Below are 21,118 nucleotides of genomic sequence, written 5' to 3' on the forward strand. Positions count from 1 at the left end.
TTCCTAGTTGCATCATCAATGAATGTCACATAGTATTCAGCCCCGCCTAATGACCGTGTAGGCATGGGACCACATACGTCTGAATGCACCAAATCAAGCATTTCAAACTCTTTCTTTCCCCTTCTTTTATGGGCTGATTTAGTCTGCTTCCCATAGAGACAGTGCTCACAAAATTCAAAATTAGAGAAACTCAAATGCGGTACATAACCCAAACGGCATAAGAGTTTCATTCCATTCTGGCTCATGTGCCCCAACCTGCAATGCCACAAAGAAGTGCTTGGCTGCTCGGTTATTGCAACAACATGATCAAATACCCCTGATACATGTAAGGGATACAAAGTCCCACACTTGGCACCCCTGGCCAAAAGCATAGAGCCCTTTTGAATTTTCCAACTCTGAAAGCCAAAAGTGGTGTGAAAACCAGCATCATCTAGCTGACCCACTGAAATAAGACTCTTGGTCAACTTAGGCACATGTCTCACATGTTTCAAAACAAATGCAGACCCGTTTGCAAAAGAAAACTTTATGTCACCTGCTCCCACTATGTCACATGCATAGTCATTTCCAAGATGCACACAACCTGTCTTTCCACTATCATAAGTGGAGAACCATTCCCTATGGGGAGTAACATGGAATGAAGCACCAGAATCCAAAATCCAATCCTGGGAATATGCATCATCTGAAGTGGTAAGCAACTCTGTAGATAAACTAGACATGAAGAGAACATCATTGTCACTATCATGTGTGACTGCATTGATCTCCTCGATCTTCACTTTTCCTTTGTCCTCCCTTGGACTCTCTTCCTTTTGATTTGCACCCCAATTTGCATTCTTTTTCTTATCCTTTTGCTCTCTTTTCAGCTTGTAGCAATCCTTTTTCATATGGCCCTTCTTGCCACAATGATAACACTCAATGTTCCGTGCCCTGGATTTGCTACGAGACTTCCCTCTTTCTTGGGACTTCCCCCTGAACTGTGATCTACCCCGTTGCACATTTAAGGCTGCATCCTGCTTGTTGCCATCCATAGACTTCCGTCTAATCTCCTCGGCCAACAAGCTACCCACAACATCATCAAATTTTAGTACTCCACCAGGTGCAGAGTTACTGACAGCTGTACGGAAGGTATCCCATGAGAATGGCAATGAACATAAGAGAAATATTGCCTTAGTCTCCGCATCAAAATTCATTTTCTGAGCCTGAAGCTGGCTGAAAATAATATTGAATTCATTCAAATGAGAAGCAATGGAGACCCCTTCCTTCATTTGCAGCTCAAACAACCTCTTCATGAGGTAAACTTTATTAGAGGCAGTTTCCTTCTCATAAGTGGCACACAGTTTCTTCCACAAATCTTCTGTAGTCTGCTCATTTACTACTGTGAAATAAACTGACTCTGCAAGATGAAGTCTAATAGTAGACTTTGCTAATGCATCCAACTCATTCCAATCATCCTCAGACATATCCGCAGGCTTAGCTTCAATACCTGCCAAGGGTTTAATCTGCTTCTTTTGAATAAGCACATCCCTTATTTGTTCTTTCCACAAAGAAAAGTTTGTCCCATCAAACTTTTTAATGCTGAAAAACTCCTTTTCAGGCATGGAAGAGGATGCCATGATGCAAATAAAGCAAAATCCCAAATGCTAGTACCTGCAAGAGAGAATCACACCAAATACTAGGTGCACCAAATGTGTATGCCACAATAGACTGAAATATCACCAAAGCTCAAAGCTCAAAGCATCAAAAGATGCATCTGACTCATGTGCATATACTATGCATCCATATGAGCAAATCTGGCCCAAAAGAAAATGCCAATAAGTGCCAAATGACTCAAGCATAAACACTGTCCACTGGCATATGCATCAATAATGTCTCATCCAAGAGAGCATAGCACTATCAGTGCATCACCTGCAATGTGTCAAAGCTGTCGCTCAGCTTAAAATAGCATCTATGTGCAAAGCGTCCATAAAAAATAGCATCCCACAAGGCAATTTGGGCCTATCAACGCATCCAACAAGGACCGCAATGCATCCAAATGGCCTATAAATCATCCATTGCAACCCAATGCATACCACGAATGAGTGCACACTGCTCAAACTGCAACCAGAGTGATCTGCATAAGGTATGCTCAAGAAATCATAGTCCCACGGTAATGAGCGCTACTGAAAATAGAACCTGAGATGCCTCAAAACATGGGCGCCATTGCATAATCGGACTCAGCAAGAAAATATGCAAATATCTCTCTTCTGCCAGAACTCCAAAATCCCAACCGATGAGTGAGAAATGGGAGTCAACACTTATCCACTGCCATGTGGCATAAATCTAAGGTTTCAAAACCTTAGTATGAAAAATGCATAACAGAGAGACGAAATCGAATACACAGAGATTTATAACTCTGAAAATCCGTCACCGAATCGCGCAAGAACTGATAGGTAGGGGTTTTTGGGCGTCCGGAACACAATGGGACAGACGGTTTTGGAAACCGTGGTCTCAATCACTGGGTCCAACACACGGACTGAAAAACGTTTTTGGAAACAGAGCTATCTGTAAACTCCACCGGAGTGCGAATGATGAGCAACATAGAAGTTTTAGGACCTCCTGAGTCCACCGGAACTGACAGATCTGCAAATGGTTGCTTCAAACTTGAGTTCCAACACCCGGGCAAAAAACGCAGGAACTGATACAGTGAGTCAGAAATCCACTGAAATGATCCCAGATTCAAGAATGAAGGTGTTTCCAAGCTCCTGAAGTAATGTGGACACCAAAAAGCAAGCAATAGTTGCCTCTACAAGTCAATACGGAGTCTCTGTCATCGAACGGAACAGGGAAAAGCTCAAAAAATGACTTTTTCTTTCAAACCACTTAACAGGCTCTCAAAACCACTTCGCAAAGCCAAAGTGACTTTTCCAAAGGTTCCTCCAAGGTCTCTGCACACTCGGATGCAAGTAAAGTCACCCACAAAGCTTCCCACAAAGCTTCTCCTTCCTCCCACAGAGCTGCTGAGCTTCCAAGCATTCACGCACGCTCAGCTAGATCACCCGGGCTCTGATACCAGTTGAGAGTGCTCTCAACGGAAGCAAGAACGGAAGAAGGAGAGAGAGAGACAGAGAGCCACACAAGTTTGGTGGGTGCAGAACCACCCTAATCTTCTTTTTCATTCATTTATATATGTGTTTGAGTATTGTACATAACCGGGGTTAAGGCACAGTGACCTTTAACCCCCACAGAATCCTGCAGGCACAGTTACCTCTTCATAGTCACTACATGTGACCACTCTTACCACCTCAGCATAGGGATCCACTGTGACACACCTCTTGCTAGGTATAGTGCCACATCATCACTACATGTGACCCAGAGTGACATCATCATTGAGCACCATTTGCACTGCTTTTGCCCCTCCACCTAGATCAAGTTGTATCTCTTGATCTAAGAAGAATTTGAAAAAGGAAAGTCGCTCGTTTTTTTATGCTCTACGCACTTGTCACATCATGCACACATTTTGGTGCAAGTTACACTTACATTTGAGCCTTGCCACCGACAAAACCACTTCCTTCATGCAATTCACCTCTACATCGATGCATCTGACCCAACACTTAAAAAGAACAAAAGAAAAGGAATTATTTGTTGTTCTTTAATTGATTGATGGTTGGTATAGATCTAGATCAGATTAGACTAGATCGCCATAGAGGGGACGCTTTGAATTTCCCTAAGTTGCCAATCTAAGCCATGCCCGAAATTCTTGACTAGTACCTACTTGGAGTCAGTCCATACGCTCACATATGGTTTCACATCATCACATTACCTGAAACCTTACATTCATCAGCTCAATGAGCAAACTTCAAAGTTAAGAGGCATTGCAGATTGTTTAGTGGGCAGATAGCACTTGATTTCACACACACATGCCGCCATTGTAAAGCCTATTTGGCTATCTCACGGCATTGTGCACATCATTTCAACCTTGTAAAGCCTCTTGGCTATTCCCGGCATTATTACCACAAGCCTTGTAACACAGATCAAATTTTATATATTGCAATTCTTCACCGATAGTTCAGAGATTTCACTTGCCACAGTCAATGTATTTGCAATTGATTCATACAGAGTTTTTCACGACACTTTTAAGTACATTTCTTGCACCATGTCTATGACTAGCAAGCTCAATCTGGAGGCATTTGCTAAGTTAGACAACTCCAATTATAGTACATGGAAATATTGAATGGAGACCATTCTTGTCCTTCAGGACAAATGGGAGTATGTTGATGGGTCTACACTTAGACCATTGGATGATCTAGCCACCAGTAGCTCTACTCCACCTGTTGTTACAACACCAACAATGGGATCTACAACTGGATCTATAGCTACACAAATAAATTTTGCACCTGTAGCAGATCCGGCCATTGCTGAAGCTCAGGTAGAATGGGATAAGAAAGACAAGTACGCCTATCATCTGATCAAGTAGAATGTGCAAGATGTCATGCTAGGATAGCTCAACACAATCAAGACATCAAAAGAAGCATGGGATATGTTCACAGCTCTCTAGAGTCCAAGAACACATCCAGGATTCTCACCTTGAGAAACCAAATCAACCAGAGTTTCTGCAATAGTAGTGAAACTGGTCATGCTTATGTACTCCGGATAAAAGACTACAACAATCAACTTGAAGCAGCAAGAGAGACTATGAACCCCGCAAAAATGGCTCAAGTAATCTTGAATGGACTAGGAGAGGGATATGAGAATCTATCCAGAGTATTGCCATCTAATGCCAAATTCTGACATTGGAAGAACTTTAGTCAGCTTGGTGAAGAGCTCAGGACTCAACCTATTTAAGCACGAAAAGGTCATTCTAATGATCAGGCATTCATAGCTTTAGATAGAAGCAGAGGCAGAGGCAGATCATATCAGAGAAATGGTCATCATCAACAACAAAATCAAAATCAACATCAACATCAGCATCAGCATCATCTTGAGTATCATCAAAATCAGCAAAGAGGAAATCATTCCAACCGAGGAAGATTTCAAGGATGAGAGAATGCATCCACCAACGTGTCAAACATTCAGTGCAACTACTATCACAAGTTTGGACACTATGAAAGAGATTGCTGTAAGAAGCAATATGACCAAGGCGGTCAATCTAGTAGCAATCGAGGGAATTTTTGCGGCAAAGGAAATCATCGTGGTGGACATTCTAGTCACAGTCATTTTGCAAATGAACATAGAAATATGTTTCTTACAAAGTGAGGAAATGCATCAGACTAATACAGTGTACCTAGACACTGATTTCAATCCCAAAGGGGATTACAGCTATCAAGTTGACCAAGTGGAATAGGATCCTTGGTACATCGACAATAATGCATGATCTCACATGACAAATCATCACGAATGGCTCACAGAAATGAAGCCATTAGAAGGTCATAAAAATGTCATCTACAAAGCAAACAATACACCGAATCCAGTTCAAGGGACAGGTGTTATCCCTATGAACAATTTCACTGGTATGAAAGGATTGGTGAAAGAGGTGCTGTATGTTCCAAAGCTCAGCAAGAACCTCTTATCACTAGGTCAAATGACAAAAAACAACTACAGAGTCATCTTCGATGGTGATGACTACACTATCAGAGACAAATCCAAAAGATGTTAGCTATAGTAGCAAAAGGTGTCAAGGAAGGATGCTTATACAAAATGCTAGCTACAATACCAGATAAGCATGCCATGTCAGCTCAACCGCAACAGATGCCACTATCTGCAAAATGGCACAAGAGATATGGTCATGTCAACTTCAAGTACTTGTTAGATCTCAGGAATCATAATATGGCAATTGGGATTCCAAAGCTAGAGTTTATTGGAAAATTCTTCGAAGCATGCTACTTCAACAAACAAAAGCAAACCAACTTTGGAAGAAGTACCTCTCATGCATGAGGTATTCTTGATTTACTACATACAAATGTATGGGGTTATGCCCAGACCCGCAACATCAATGGTTCACTTTACTACTTGACTTTCATAGATGGCTATAGCAGATATTGTTGGGTCTACTTTCTGAAAAGAGAAATCTAAAGTGTTTTCCATATTTCAAGAATTCAAAGCCATGGTAGAAAACTAGACAGGCAGAAAGATCAAGGTCATGAGATCAGATAGAGGAGGTGAATACACGTCTTTAGCATTCATGAACTTTTGCAAAAATCATGACATTCGAAGAGAATTCACATGTGCAAATACTCCTCAGCAGAATGCAAGAGCTTGAAGACAATGCATTGCCACAACCTCATCTTCCACAAAAACTGCTGGATGGAAGTATCGTTGTGTGCCGACATCATCTTCCTCTAGCAATGACAAAAAAGGTTGTGCTAGAGTGCGTTAATAGAACATTACAAGACAGAGAAGAGAGAGAAATTTCTAGAGCTACTTTTTATAAAATTTGGCGTGGGCAATTTTGCAATGTAAAGACTCCATCAAAGCAAAGAATGTCAAAATGCAAAACATGCGATGAATTGAAAAATGCCATTGAGCATAGTAAATGCAAGAAACATCGAGGAAAATATATAAGATGGAGAGAAATCCATTTGCATCATGTGCAAGATGCTAGAATGGTGTATGCTTCTTGGAGGGAGGAAGCTATTTCAAATATCAGGAAGTCTATGTGCATCACCATTAACAGCATGGATCAGAATACAACAACTTTGCCTACATTCAGATGCACCCCACCTCCATTGGAGCATAAATGTGGACTTAAAACACACTTATGTGGAGTATTAGTACATGGATTCCGACTCTTTTGTGATCTATGGATTGATTGCTTGCATGAACATGATAGTAACCAAGTAGCAACATCCATCATGAAAGTAATACGAAAGGTCAAGGATGCACGTGGACGTTTACCTCGCATCTTGCGTATATAGGCTAATAATTGTTGGAGAGAAAATAAGAATAGATACATTTTTGCTTTGTGCTCTATGCTAGTTCGTTTGAAAATATTTGAACAAGTGGAAGTCGGTTTTCTTCTTGTCGGCCATACACACGAAGACATAGATCAAATATTTAGTGTTATCTCTAGAGAGTTGAAGTCCAGGGATGTGTTGACAATGGATGACATGAAACGGCAACGAATTGGAAAAAAAAATGGAGGTTCTCGAAAGAGTCAAAAGTGGCTATCTTGGAGAGGCTGGTAGAGTGGAGAGCATTCATAGAGCCACATTTAAAACAAGGCGATGATGCACTATGTGGACACACAAATCTACACTACTTCCAGTTTAGCATGCATGACAACACTCCAGTGATGTAGTGGAAGTACTACTCAATGGACACAGATCATTTATGGAGTGTGCCATATGCATTACTAGAATGATTAATCTCCTTGGAGGAGACTACATTAGTTCTCACAAAAAACAAAGCACTTGACATGGATAAAATTAAAGGCTTGCAAGCATTCATTTCTCATGTTAGGAGTATGATGCAAAAATACCCAGAGCAGTTTGAGAAAAATATGGAGATAATCATGGCAAATGAATCTCTTTCAAATATCTAAAAGAGCAAGAAAATTTATCGAGCATAGAATACTCAAATCTATTTTGGCCGTAAGAAATAGAGTCAAGAGAAGATTCTGCATTTTCTAGAGAGTCCACTATATATAGCTAAAGATATGGAAGAAGGTGAGCAATGCCTCTTGCCTCGTAAATTTTGTGGTGGCAAGGGTGATAAGCTATTGCCAGAGTTTGTACCATCCGATGAAATCTAAGAGGGACTTTTTCTTGCCGTTTGTGTAGTAGATCCAAATCCAGAATCATAGTTGGATGACCAAGGGGGACCAATTTAGGTTGCAAAGGTTGCTCGAATAGCAAGGGATGAAATGAGAATCCCTAGCACATTCATAGCATTATGATATGAACCCAAACCATTAAAAATCTCCCAAAGAGGTATACCATGAAATAGCTTTACGAGGGTTGTTTGGAAAAGAAATGGGAATGGGTTTCAAATAAAGAGGGCTTGGCTGAAGTGGAGGTGAGTAGCATCATCCATTGTTGGAAATCAAGGACTCAAAATCTTAAAAAGAAGCATGGGTATGATGTGGAAAAAAGTATCACGATCCCTGACAGTGCAGCCTCGCACATATCAAGCATTGTTTGGGTAGACTTGATTCGACTAAAGATGTAATAATAGAGTCTGATGACTTAGAAAGAGATTTCAAATCATAAGAGCATATATTTCCCTATGTGATGGTCCCCTCTCAGTGATCTTATACATCATTTTCCAAAATGGTGTATCTTTACACCACCTCTATGTTGATATGAACAACTCTTGAATTCTATCTATCAATAATTAAGCTTAAATTAAGAAATTAATTATTAATTAATAAAAAACTAGCTAGTAATTAAAGTAATGTTTAATAACAAAAAGAAATAAAAATACTTAAGTTAATAATTAATAAAAAATTATTTAGTAATAGAAAAGGATTAGTAATAAAAATTAATTAATAATTAAGAAAATAATAAAAATGAATAGAAATTAATAATTAAAGAATTGATTATGAATTTAAAAAATAACTTAAAATTAGCCCTATGTGGATCAAGGCCTATGTGGCCACATATTAAGGGGTGTGTCACATGTGGCCTCTCACATTCACTTTCTCGCTCATTATACCTGCACCTTTGCTTCCACAGATCATAATTTGCAGAGATAGATATATAAAGTGTTGTAAAAACACCCTTTTTTTAGTCTAGTAGGTCAATATCAAGTGGAGCTGATTGGTTTGGGAAAAAGGTCCAAAACAAGAGAAAAAATCCAAAACTTCTGAATACAGTGTTTAGCCCAAAAAGTGCTTGTATTTACATATAGCACGAAGCCAAGCCACATCCTATGGCTTCAAGTACAAAAAATAAGAGGAGTATATATACAAGAGAGATAGGAAGCCAAGCCAATGGCTTCAAGTACAAAAAAGAGTAGCTAGCACTACTTGTATGACTAATCTAAGTTCTCCGCATCCTTGCTCCCTTCTTCCTCATCTTTTTCCTCTTGATCAACCCTAGGGCCCTGTAAACGAGGGACATGTATCAATGTATGAAAAATCAAATCTTTATTTACAATATTAACATTATTTAATTACTTTAAATACCTGGGGGCCTAGATATACTGCTCCTCGATAGTAATCAACCCGTCATCATAGAAGTGCCTCCATGTATATCCTCTGTGATGGTGGTAGTGGTAGGCTGTCTCGACAGGAGTAGGGTACCTACCCACAATATCAAGCTGCAAGATGACACAATTTGTAGAGGGGTTAGTACAAAGAAACAACCTCCTAATAAACTACATAAACACAATATAATTTGAGATCAATACTCACAAATTGGGCCTCCCATGATTCAACACCCATTGCTCCAAAATGCATGTTTTGATATTGCTCCATTTGGATCCTTCATGCCTCCACGTGCTACAGACTGGGGTCCACCTTCACTGACTTCATTGCTTTCTTCCACTCACGCTTGTCAGTGGTGTGGGGCTGGCCCCTTGGTAGTTGACCTCCCTCTCTCGTGGAAATCTCGGCTAGTGCCTGCCTCTTAAGTGAAGATCTTTTATTTGCAGGTATCATAACAATCTTTGGCTTTGCCCATTAATCTGTGAATTGAACATTGGGGGGATTGGGATACCTAGAGCGAATAGCAACGATGGTCTCATCAGCCAACTTTTCTGGCTGCTCTTTGTAGTGAATAAAGCAATCTCTGTAGTTGTTAGCAATCATAGAGCACATCAAGGCCATGATGTCCTTTCCCCGTGCATGCCTCCTATCTGAGTGATGTCATAGAAGATTGTACCATCAGCCAGTGGCATATCTGCATCATCTGAATCATCCCCTCCCCCACCATTACCCCCCCCAAAGCACTGTGCCATGCATCCTCCACTGCTCTCCCCACTACTACGCCTGATACCCTATCATGTCGAGCTAGTACACTGGCCACTCATATCTAGAGAAGCGACTCTCCACTACATGAGAGTACATTGGTAGCTCTATGAGGCAGAAGGGCTTGCTAACTGCAGGAGGGGAGAAGGGGCGACAAACTACCGTAGAGGAGAAGGGAGTGCTAATGATTGGGGAGAAGGGGTGCGGCTCTGTAGCTGGCTGGGTTGTCTCAACTCCACTGGGGCAATCTCAGCTGGTGTGGGATTGGGGTGGTTTGGAGTCTGTACTGCTGACTCCTGGGGGGTGTTTAGAGTACTCGTATGTATGTGTATAACTCCCCAAGAGTGGGAGGGTCTCCCAAAATGTTATATAACTCCCGAAAGATGGCATCTCGAAGATCAGGTGAGGCTGAAAAGCTTCCTGGCCACATGGTGAATTGAAGAAAAGAAAAGAAGAAGATTACCATCAAGCATGCCCTCTTTCCATCATGCATGCCCTTTTCCCATCATGCGAAAGAAAAAATAGAGTGATAGCCTGACATTGAGTACGCATTTATAGACTCTTGCATTCTTTAAATTTGAGTGACAAGAGTTTGTATCTACTTGCTCAATGTCAAGCTATTGAAGCTTCATGTGGGGAAAAAGAGAGAAGGAAAGAGAGGAGAAAAGAGAGGATAAAAGAGAGAGAGAAAAAGAGAGAAAAAGTGAGGAGATAAGAGAGGAAAAAAAAGGAGATGAGAGAGAACAAGAGAGGAGATAAGAGAGAAAATAGAGGAAAAAAGAGAAGGAAAGAGAGGAGAAAAGAGAGGAAAATAGATGAGAAAAAGAGAGAAGTGATAGCCTGACATTGAGTAAGCATTTACAGACTCCTGCATTCTTTAAATTTGAGTGAAAAGAGTTTGTATTCACTTGCTCAATGTTAGGCTATTGAAGCTTCATGTGGGGAAAAAGAGAGAAGGAAAGAGAGGAGAAAAGAGAGGATAAAAGAGAGAGAGAAAAAGAGAGAAAAAGTGAGGAGATAAGAGAGGAAAAAAAAGGAGATGAGAGAGAACAAGAGAGGAGATAAGAGAGAAAATAGAGGAAAAAAGAGAAGGAAAGAGAGGAGAAAAGAGAGGAAAATAGATGAGAAAAAAGAGAGAAAAAGAGAGAATAAAAGAGAGAAGGAAAAAGAGAAAAAAAGTGAGGAGAAAAGAGAGGAAAAGAGATGAGAAAAGATAAAGAAAAAGAGAGGAGATAAGAAAGGAAAAGAGATGAAAAGAGAGGAGAAAAGAGAGGAGAAAAAAGAGAGAAAAAGAGAGGAGATAAGAGAGAAAAAGGGAAAAAAGAGAAGGAAAGAGAGGAGCAAATAGAGGAAAAGAGAGGGGAAAAGAGAGGAACAAAGAGGAGAAAAAAGAGAGAAAAAGAATGCTCCATCATGCATGCCCTCTTTCTTTATCTCGCACTCATGCTTCAGTCCAATCTTCCTCTTTCTTGAACCTTCCCTCATGCAATCACTTATTTCCATCATTCATGCAATCCCTTATGGCTTCACGAATGCTTAAGGGAAAGAGAAGGAAGGGGAAGGGAAAGAGAAGGAAGGGAAAGGGGAAGGGGAAAGGGAAGGGGAAAGAGGAAGGGGAAAGGGAAGAAACAAGAAAACATAAGAAAATTAAACTATTGTAGTGTGTCTACACTACAAGGCATAGGCCCTTTTCCGATGAAAATACCAACGCTTTTTACATTAATTTCTTTTAATGGGCGCAAACGTCGTTATTAAAGTCGTTAAAAGCATCGAAAAAGAACGATCGCTATAAAGCATCGCTATAGAGCAACACTAATAAATGTCACTATATAGCGACACTAGAAGAGGGAAAGAAGAGGAAGAAGAGGGAAAAGAGGAAGAAGAGGGAAAGGAAAAGAGATTGGAAGAGGGGAAAGAGAGAAGAAGAGGGAAAGGAAAGAGGAAGAAGAGGAAAAGAGGAAGAAGAGGGAAAGGAAAAGAGATTGGAAGAGGGGAAAGAGAGAAGAAGAGGAAAAGAGAAAGAAGAGGGAAAGGAAAAGAGATTGGAAGAGAGGAAAGAGAGAAGAAGAGGGAAAGGAAAGAGGGAAAGAAGAGAAAGAAGAGGGAAAGAAGAGGGAAAGAAAAGGAAGAAGAGGGAAAAGAGGAAGAAGAGGAAAAGAGGAAGAAGAGGGAAAGGAAAAGAGATTGGAAGAGCAGAAAGAGAGAAGAAGAGGGAAAGGAAAGAGGGAAAGAAGAGAGAAGAAGAGGGAAAGAAGAGGGAAAGAAGAGGAAGAAGAGGGAAAAGAGGAGGAAGAGGAAAAGAGGAAGAAGAGGGAAAGGAAAAGAGATTGGAAGAGGGAAGAAGAGGGAAAGGAAAAGAGGAAGAAGAGGGAAAGGAAAGAGGAAAAGAAGAGGAAGAAGAGGGAAAGAAGAGGGAAAGAAGAGGAAGAAGAGGGAAAAGAGGAAAAAGAGGAAAAGAGGAAGAAGAGGGAAAGGAAAAGAGATTGGAAGAGGGGAAAGATAGAAGAAGAGGGGAAGGAAAGAGGGAAAGAAGAGAGAAGAAGAGGGAAAGAAGAGGGAAAGAAGAGGAAGAAGAGGGAAACGAGAAAGAAGAGGAAAAGAGGAAGAAGAGGGAAAGGAAAAGAGATTGGAAGAGGGGAAAGAGAGAAGAAGAGGGAAAGGAAAGAGAGAAAGAAGAGAGAAGAAGAGGGAAAGAACAGAAAGAAGAGAGAAAAGAGGAAGAAGAGGAAAAGAGGAAGAAGAGGAAAAGAGGAGGGAAAGGAAAGAGAGAAAAAGAGACATATGCTCATGCATAAGCATAAGCATAAGCATAAGCATGAGCATAAGAGAAAGAGCCAAATGCTCATGCTTATGCTTATGCTTATGCATGAGCATAAGAGCATGAGCATGAAAGAGGGGAAAGACGAGGGAAAAGAGGGAGGAAAAGAGGAAGAAGAGGGAAAGGAAAAGAGATTGGAAGAGGGGAAAGAGAGAAGAAGAGGGAAAGAAGAGAAAGAAGAGGAAAAAGAGGAAAAAGAGGAAGAAGAGGAAAAGAGGAAGAAGAGGAAAAGATAAAGGAAAGGAAAGAGAGAAAAAGAGACATATGCTCATGCATAAGCATAAGCATGAGCATATGCCTGCTTCTCTTATGCTCATGCATATGTCTCCTTCTCTTATGCATAAGAGAGAAAGAGACATATGCTCATGCTTATGCTTATGCTTATGCATGAGCATAAGAGCATGAGCATGAAAGAGGGGAAAGAGGGGGGAAAAGAGGGAGGAAAAGAGGAAGAAGAGGGAAAGGAAAAGAGATTAGAAGAGGGGAAAGAGAGAAGAAGAGGGAAAGAAAAGAGAGAAAAAGAGACATATGCTCATGCATAAGCATAAGCATAAGCATAAGCATAAGCATGAGCATATGTCTCTTTCTCTTATGCTCATGCATAAGCATAAGAGAAGGAGACATATGCTCATGCTTATGCATAAGAATAAGCGTAAGCATAAGAGAAGGAGACATATGCTCATGCTCATGCATAAGCATAAGCATGAGCATATGAGAAAGAGACATATGCTTATGCATGAGCATAAGAGAAGGAGACATAAGCGAGGGGAAAGAGGGGAAAAAAGAGATTGAAAGATGAAAAAAAGAAGAGAAGAGGAGGGAAAAAGAGATTGAAAGAGGGGGAAAAGAGATTGGAAGAGGGGAAAAAGAAGAGACAGAAGAGGAGAGAAGAGGGAAAGAAGAGGGAGGAAGAGAGGGAAAGAGAGGGTTCCTACACCCATCACTACATCTAGCCCTTAAGGCGCTAGCTGCAGGCCAATGCAAATACCAAAAATAACAAATGGAAAAAAGAGGAAGCACTTACCTGGAATAGTACATGCCGCTCGGTGTTTTATAGACCGGCCCTACAAAAGAGAGGAAACATACCATTTTTCAAATAACTAGTTAGAGGAAGGAGGAGATTACAGAAGCAACTTCTCAAAGAGATTGGATTAAGGAGACAAGGAGAAAGAGAAGGAAGAGAAATACAAAAAATACTAGAAGAGGTGAGTCTTCTTTCTTTCTTGAAATCTCGTTTTTTGTCTTCAATCCTTTGAAATCAGGCATGAAAACTAGTACATAGCTTTAGCAATACAAGGAGAAACATGCTTCAACACTCACAAAATGAAATCTCATAAAAAATGAACTTACATTGTTCAAAGAGACTCACCTTCTTGAAAAACTTTCTTTCAAGAAACCAAAGAGGGAGAAGGGTGGAGAGGGAGCACAAGTGTTAGGAGAGGGGTGAGTAGTAGTGAGGAGTGGAGAATAGAGTGGGAGGTCATCATAAATAGGTGGGAGGAGAGATTGCTTTGCTTACAATAGAGATTAGAGATTGCTAAAGAAAGCACCACACATCACGTCGAGGTTCGGGTTTTAACCCACAACATCACTATATAGCAATGAAATAGAGCAAATCGTCGCTATATAGCAATGGAATAGGTTAAAATGTCACTATATAGCGACGCTTCAGGACACTTTATGTTTAAAGTTAAAAAAGAAGCTCATAGATGCTATTTATAACTGTTAATATATTTCCTTGCAACTTATGTTGTGATTTTATAAGTGTAGATGGAAGGGACGAGTGGAAGCTCATCCGATGATGCACCAACGCCCGGGAGCACAAAGTGGCTTACAGAGAGGTTATATTGTCATTGCACTCATTGCAAGTGAGAAGTACAACATCAACGCCATATTATCATGCGCCACTTGTGGATGTATGGGGAGGAGCCCAAAGCAGTAACCACCATTGGTGTTGCACGTGTTGATGGATTATCGATAAGTTAAAGCTATAAGTTTGTGGTTAATATTGGATACTATTATGGTACAAAACCTTGAGACAAAATCTTATATTTACATGAAATCTTAAAACAAGATGAAGAGGCTGACGAGGGTACGCATATACCTTCACACTTTGAGCAAGACTATAGTGTCTCGAATGATGACGAGGGTATGGTCGAAATGATGGATTCTATTTTTAGGGGCACTACATCCCATGTACACATGATGTCAGAGTCTGAGGTCAAAATGCGAGAGTTGCAATCAACACAATTGTACGAGGGTGCTAGGATGTCTAAACTACGTGCTTGTCTCTTAAACTTGAATCTGCAAGTAAAGTATGGGTGGTCAGATACAAGTGTCTCGCCCTTAATGAGGTTAGCTCTTGCATTAATTTGACTCATTATTTGGATATTATTTGTTTTGAGAATCATCATGTATGGATTAGTGTACCGAATCATCATTGTTCGAAGCCTATGTATGCTTGAATTGTGATAGGTTGCTCCAGAAGATGTTGCCTGCACCAAATACCATGCCCGCATCAAGAGATGAAGCGAAAAAGATGCTAACAACAGTGGGTATGGATTATGATACCATCCATGCTTGCCATAATGATTGTATTCTCTTTAGTCGTGAGCATGGAGATTTGGCTAGTTGTCCGAAGTGTGGGGAACAATGATATAGAGATGACTTGTAGGGTGAGCAAATACCAGTAAAGATCTTGAGACACTTTCCCATCATTGCAAGAATACAGCACATGTTCCGATGCAAATCCATAGTGGAGTTGATGATATGGCATGCATCTCGTCGGTCCACTGATGACACATTGAGGATTCCCGCAGATTGTGCAGCTTGGAAGCACATAGACAATCAGTGGCCGGACTTTGCGAGGGAGCCACGCAACTTACATCTTGGGCTCGCCATGGACGGCTGAATCCTTTCGGATTACGCTCGACATATTGGTCGAAATGGCCCATAGTCATGGTGAATTACAATATCCCACCATGGCTAACAATAAAGAAGGGACACCTCATGCTTGCACTACTTGTGTCAAGGAAGTACAAGGCAAAAAATGTGGACGTGTACATGGCACCTTTGATAGAGGAGTTACAGATATTATGGACAGGAGTGCAGGTCTTTAATATTTTCGGAGCTCCTAGACATACCAATGATATTTTGGTCAGGGGTATCTTGATGTGGACCATGCATGACTACCTAGGATATGGAGAGTGCGCATGTACATGGCTGTGTCTCTACAAGTATAATATAGGATTATGCTTTTATGACTCTCTTTCGCATGCATGTCTTATACTAACACATTCATGCACGCATGCAGGACTTGTCACATGTGGGTACCATGCTGCCTCGATACCTTCCGCTGGACCATCTCGCACGTGGAGGTCAACTTGATCCACCACCATCATATTTAAAGGCAAGTGACTGGATTCAAGCTTGGAGGGTTAATGGAGAGGAACGTCCTGCTGGTATGAAGAGGCTATCGATCTTTCACGAGCTTCCTTATTGGGGTCAGTTACAAATCAATCATCTCTTGGATCCCATGCATATCTTCAAGAATGTGGGGGCTACTATTTGGGCACACTTGATTGGTTCCATTAAAGACTCGAGAGAAGTGTGAGAAGACTTGCGTGCCATGAATAGGATACCTCATTTGTGGCCCCAAGTGCATGCTTCGGGAAAAGTTATCCTCCCGAAAGCAATGTGGATCCTCTCTACGAGGGAGGAGGCAGCGGTCAAGGCAGACATTGCCTCTTTTCAAACACCGGTAGGGTACATGCGTTGCTTGAAAGGAGCATTTTCAAAGGACAATAAGCTTAGTGGGCTCAAGTCCCATGATTGGCACAAGGTCTTACAGGTATTCTAAGCTGTAGAATTAGTGTACCGATAATCATGATGCGTTAGCATAATTATGATTATGTTATATTGTTGACATGACTTCTTTGTTGCTTTGATAGTTTGATCATCCTCCCAATTACAATAAAAGGGTGCTTACAAGAAGATGTTAGAAATGCTATATTCAAGATCAGTGGTATTGTGAGGTATGCTTGCTATCAAATCGCATTGATTGCATGTTCTTCAATTCAAGCTGATTAATCTGTAGACTGATTATGAAAATATCTTACATGAACATGTGAAATAGGTGGATATCTCAAAAAGAGATCTCCATATCGAGCATCGAGAAGGCTAGGGTGGGGAATCCATCGAAGCCGTATGCTTGCTTGAGAAGCACTTTCCCTCGAGCATTATGACAACTCAAGTCCACTTGCTTGTGCACATAGTTGATGAGGTGGCTATTGCAAATACCATTCATAGTTGATGGCAGAGGGATGGCTTGTGCAAGAGTCATTAGTATATATCACAGAGTTTCTTGCATCCACGGATCCCGATATGCCGCCAGCTTGGCATAACAAGGATGATGATCGCATCATTGGCGAGTTTCCCCAAGGAAAAGGGATTGAAAGAAAGATGAGCAAAGAGCAAATGGAGAAACTCAATAAGTTTTGTATCCTCAATAGCCGTGAGATGCAAAAGTGGATAGAGAGATATGAAGTGGCCAAAGCAAAAAGAATAAATGCAAGGACAAGATTCAGAGTAATGTACAGGTGATCACAACCATATCCACGAGATCTGGCTCTTCTCCCCACTCACATGTCACTTGATTGGCTACAACTGGCTCTATGTAAAGCCAAATGTGATGGAGAGATAATAAACGAGCGTGAGTGAGAGTTATCATCTGGATGTATGATGCATGTAAGTTTCTTACCTCTTGACATAATTATTTGTGGCAATATACACTATAAAATAGATGCATCTTCATTGTTTTAATGATGCTCTTTTATAGTATAAAAAGTACAGTGCATTATGGTCATATGGACGACATTTTCACGTGGAACGCATCGATTCAAAGAGAGTCACGTATGATTGTGGAATCATGGCTAACTTCACATAAGATAGTCGAGCAAGTGCTTCGGATACCAATCTTCTCTCCTCACAATTGGATTATTGTGGAACCATACGCGAGATCTATGAAGTTGATTTCAGACGATTTAGTATTTTCATTCTTGATGTAAAATGGTTTAGAACTATTTACAATATTCCCCATCCGATAGTGAGAAAAGATAGTAGCGGTTTCTTTGCAATAGACTCCACCAAACATTGGACCGATGAAAGTGATACTTTTGTTCTTCCCGAGCACTATGAGTAGGTGCATACTAATGATTTAATTCATCGAAGAACCTAGAAACTTGAGACTTGGATTGGGTATGGACGGTGTGAACCCATTTGGTCTCAAAAGCACCTCTTACAATGTATGGCCAGTGACATTGGTGAATTATAATCTTCCACCCTCTATGGTGATTAAGAAAGGACATGTCAAAAATCTTGATGTTTATTTAGAGCCATTGATTGATGAGCTAATGATACTTTGGAGAGGTATTGAGGTGCATGATGTGAGTAGGCCTCCCTCATCATGAGACTTCAACTACAAAGCAGTCTTGATGTGGACGATGCATGACTTCCCATGCTAATGCGAATGTTCAGGTAAGCATTGAACTTTTAATTATGAGTAGGCAATCGATGTGGCACCCTGAACCCACCTTAAACTCTTAATTGCATCTATTGTTCAGGTCTCACTACATCGGGTTACCATGCATGTCCTGTTTGTGGTCCTTCGCTAGTTGCCTCATGGGCAGACACATTGAATAAGGTCATCTATGAGAATCACCATCGATTTCTCCCACCTGATCATCCTAGATATGTTGCCCCTCAGAACGAAGTCCTCCCATAGTCACTCACTGCAAGAGATTGGATGAGAATTTGGGACGGCAGTTCCACGACTCCTCCACCACTTGGCATGAGCCGGTAAGGGTTTGTAACTATTAAGTGCTATATTGAATGGAAATAAAGATTGCACACTAACGCCAGCTTTTGTTTAGATACTCCATCTTTTATCGACTACCATATTGGTCCCACCTTAAGATCAATCATCTGCTTGATCCCATGCATATCTTCAAGAATGTGGCATCTACCATTTGGGAGCATTTGAATGGGACACGAGATTCCATAGGCATAAGGGAGGATCTATGTACCACAGGGAGGATGCATGAAGCTTGGCCACAAGAGAGACCAAATGGGCGTGTTTTTTTACCTCATGCACCGTGGAGGTTATCAAAGCTAGAGATGGCAGCGGTGAAGCATGCTATTACTACAATTAGTACTCCCACTGGATGCATGAGGTGTTTGAAGGGGGCCTTTACAAAGAGCAAGAAAAGAGGTGTAGAGCAATTATATGGCTTGAAATCTCACGATTGGCACAAGATGCTCCAAGTATTTTATGTGCATAATATCTTTTTCCTTCCAAATTTGTGAGTGAATTAGAAGCAACTAATCAACCATTCCTCATGTGTTCAGTTTACACTATCGACTAGCATTTCTCATAGTGCATCGAAAGACATGAAGGATTGTATTTACAAAGATGGGCGAGCTTGTGAGGTAATTTATAGGATACAAAATGTGAAGCGTATCAATGCTCCATGCAAGGTTTTCATATTGCTAATATGGTGTACTTTTTTCTTTCTAGGTATGTGAGCTCAAAGGAAATAGATCCCACCACACTTGAGAATGCACAAGTTATGTTAGTGAAGGTGGTTTGTTTAGTGGAGGAGACCTTTTCACATTCTATTCTCACAAGCCAACTACATCTCATAATGCATATGGTGGATGAGATTGCTATATGCGGCACTGTACATGCATGATGGTTGTCCTTCCTCGAGCGCTTCATGAAGACCAGCTTGAAGGGTTTCATGAGACAAAATGCAAGGCTCGAAGGTAGCATGGCCGAGGGTTGGTTGGTACAAGAGTCACTCGTATATATTTCTGAGTTTCTTGTTGATGTGGATAGCTCTCTCCCATGACTATGGACTAGAGAGATGATGAAGACCTAAGGATGACCTCTATTGTGCCTCAAGGGAAAGGACGGAGCAAAGTAATAGACACAGAGTTGCTTAATAATATCAACCTTTATTGCATGCTTAATAGTGATGTAATGAAAAAGATGGGTGACAAGATACGAGGTTGCAAAGGCAAGAAGACAAGGAGAAAGGGCCCTCTTTCATACACACCACGGATCTCATGTGCCATACCCTCAGCATCTAAGAGCACTTCCAAAGGATATTCATGTGGATTGGCTACTTGACAAAATGGAGAGGGCAGAGAGAGATGAGGGGATGCATATCACAATGGAAGAATGGGAGTATGCCAGGGGATGCATGAGCAAGGTAGGTATATAGAATGTTATGCATAAGTTAGGAGCTTTCAATAATTTAGATTGCTTATTTAATTGATTTTTTCTTAGTGTAGTGTACTATGCTCAATGCTAGATGGTGTGAGGGCAAGCATTTTCAAACACAACGGATTGATGATAAGAGAAACACACAGGATTGCGGCATCATTGCTAGCTTTGAGGGAGCCAATGGAGCCATGGATGATTATTGTGGCATAATCCAAGATATTATTAAGCTTGACTTTCGACACTTCTTTGTGTATGTTTTGGATGTCAAGTGGTTTAAGGATGTGGTGGAAAGAGGCCCTAATGCAACAATCAAATGCCATGCAAGTGGCTTTGTATCTATTGACTCCACAAAGTTTTGGCAAAGTAAGAATGGCACACTAGTACTATCGCAACAATGTGAACAGGTATTGTACACACACATAAAAATACTCACTTTTAAATATTTGATACCTTCAATGCAAGGAAAATAACATGATTGTATTTGTGTTTGAATTAGGTTGTCTATCAACCAATGGTGGATACTAATAGGTGGTGGCATGTCATACCTATTACGCCACGTTCCAAAGTGATGTATAGTACACTTACTAATATGGAGAGTATGGAAGATGATCATCGCTATGGAGGTAATAATGACCGTGATATGAGAGAGGAGAATGATCATGAGATAAGGGATACAGATATTGAGGCCATCACCCATGAGGATGAGCCTACCATTGGTGATGCTGATTTCAATGAGCACATGAGTAGCACAAGTAGTAGTGAGCTGAATGTATTTGTAGATCTCAACATTGGTTCAGATTTTGAAGTAGATAGTTTAGCAAGGGTTTATCTTATTGAGGATGAGATCGAACCATAGCCCATCATTGATATTAGCAAAACTATTTTACATATTGTCTCATATTGTCCTCACCTCACTTAATTTTTGTATATGTGGGTTTGCCAAAAAGCATTGATATTTTTATTAAAATTATGTACTCTGGTAATCATCGGCAATGTTTGGAAAGCAATGATGCACATTTATCAACCTACACCAAAATATCACTTTTTATATTCTCTGTTCTGCATTTATAAAAGCGTCTAAATTCGCATCTAATTCACAATGCACACGTGCGAATAGACACACAAATAGACGCGC

This window comes from Dipteris shenzhenensis, chromosome 27 (genome assembly GCF_047967505.1).
Source record: "Dipteris shenzhenensis isolate YYH24624 ecotype China chromosome 27, Dip_SZ_1.0, whole genome shotgun sequence".
Taxonomy (NCBI): Eukaryota; Viridiplantae; Streptophyta; class Polypodiopsida; order Gleicheniales; family Dipteridaceae; genus Dipteris; species Dipteris shenzhenensis.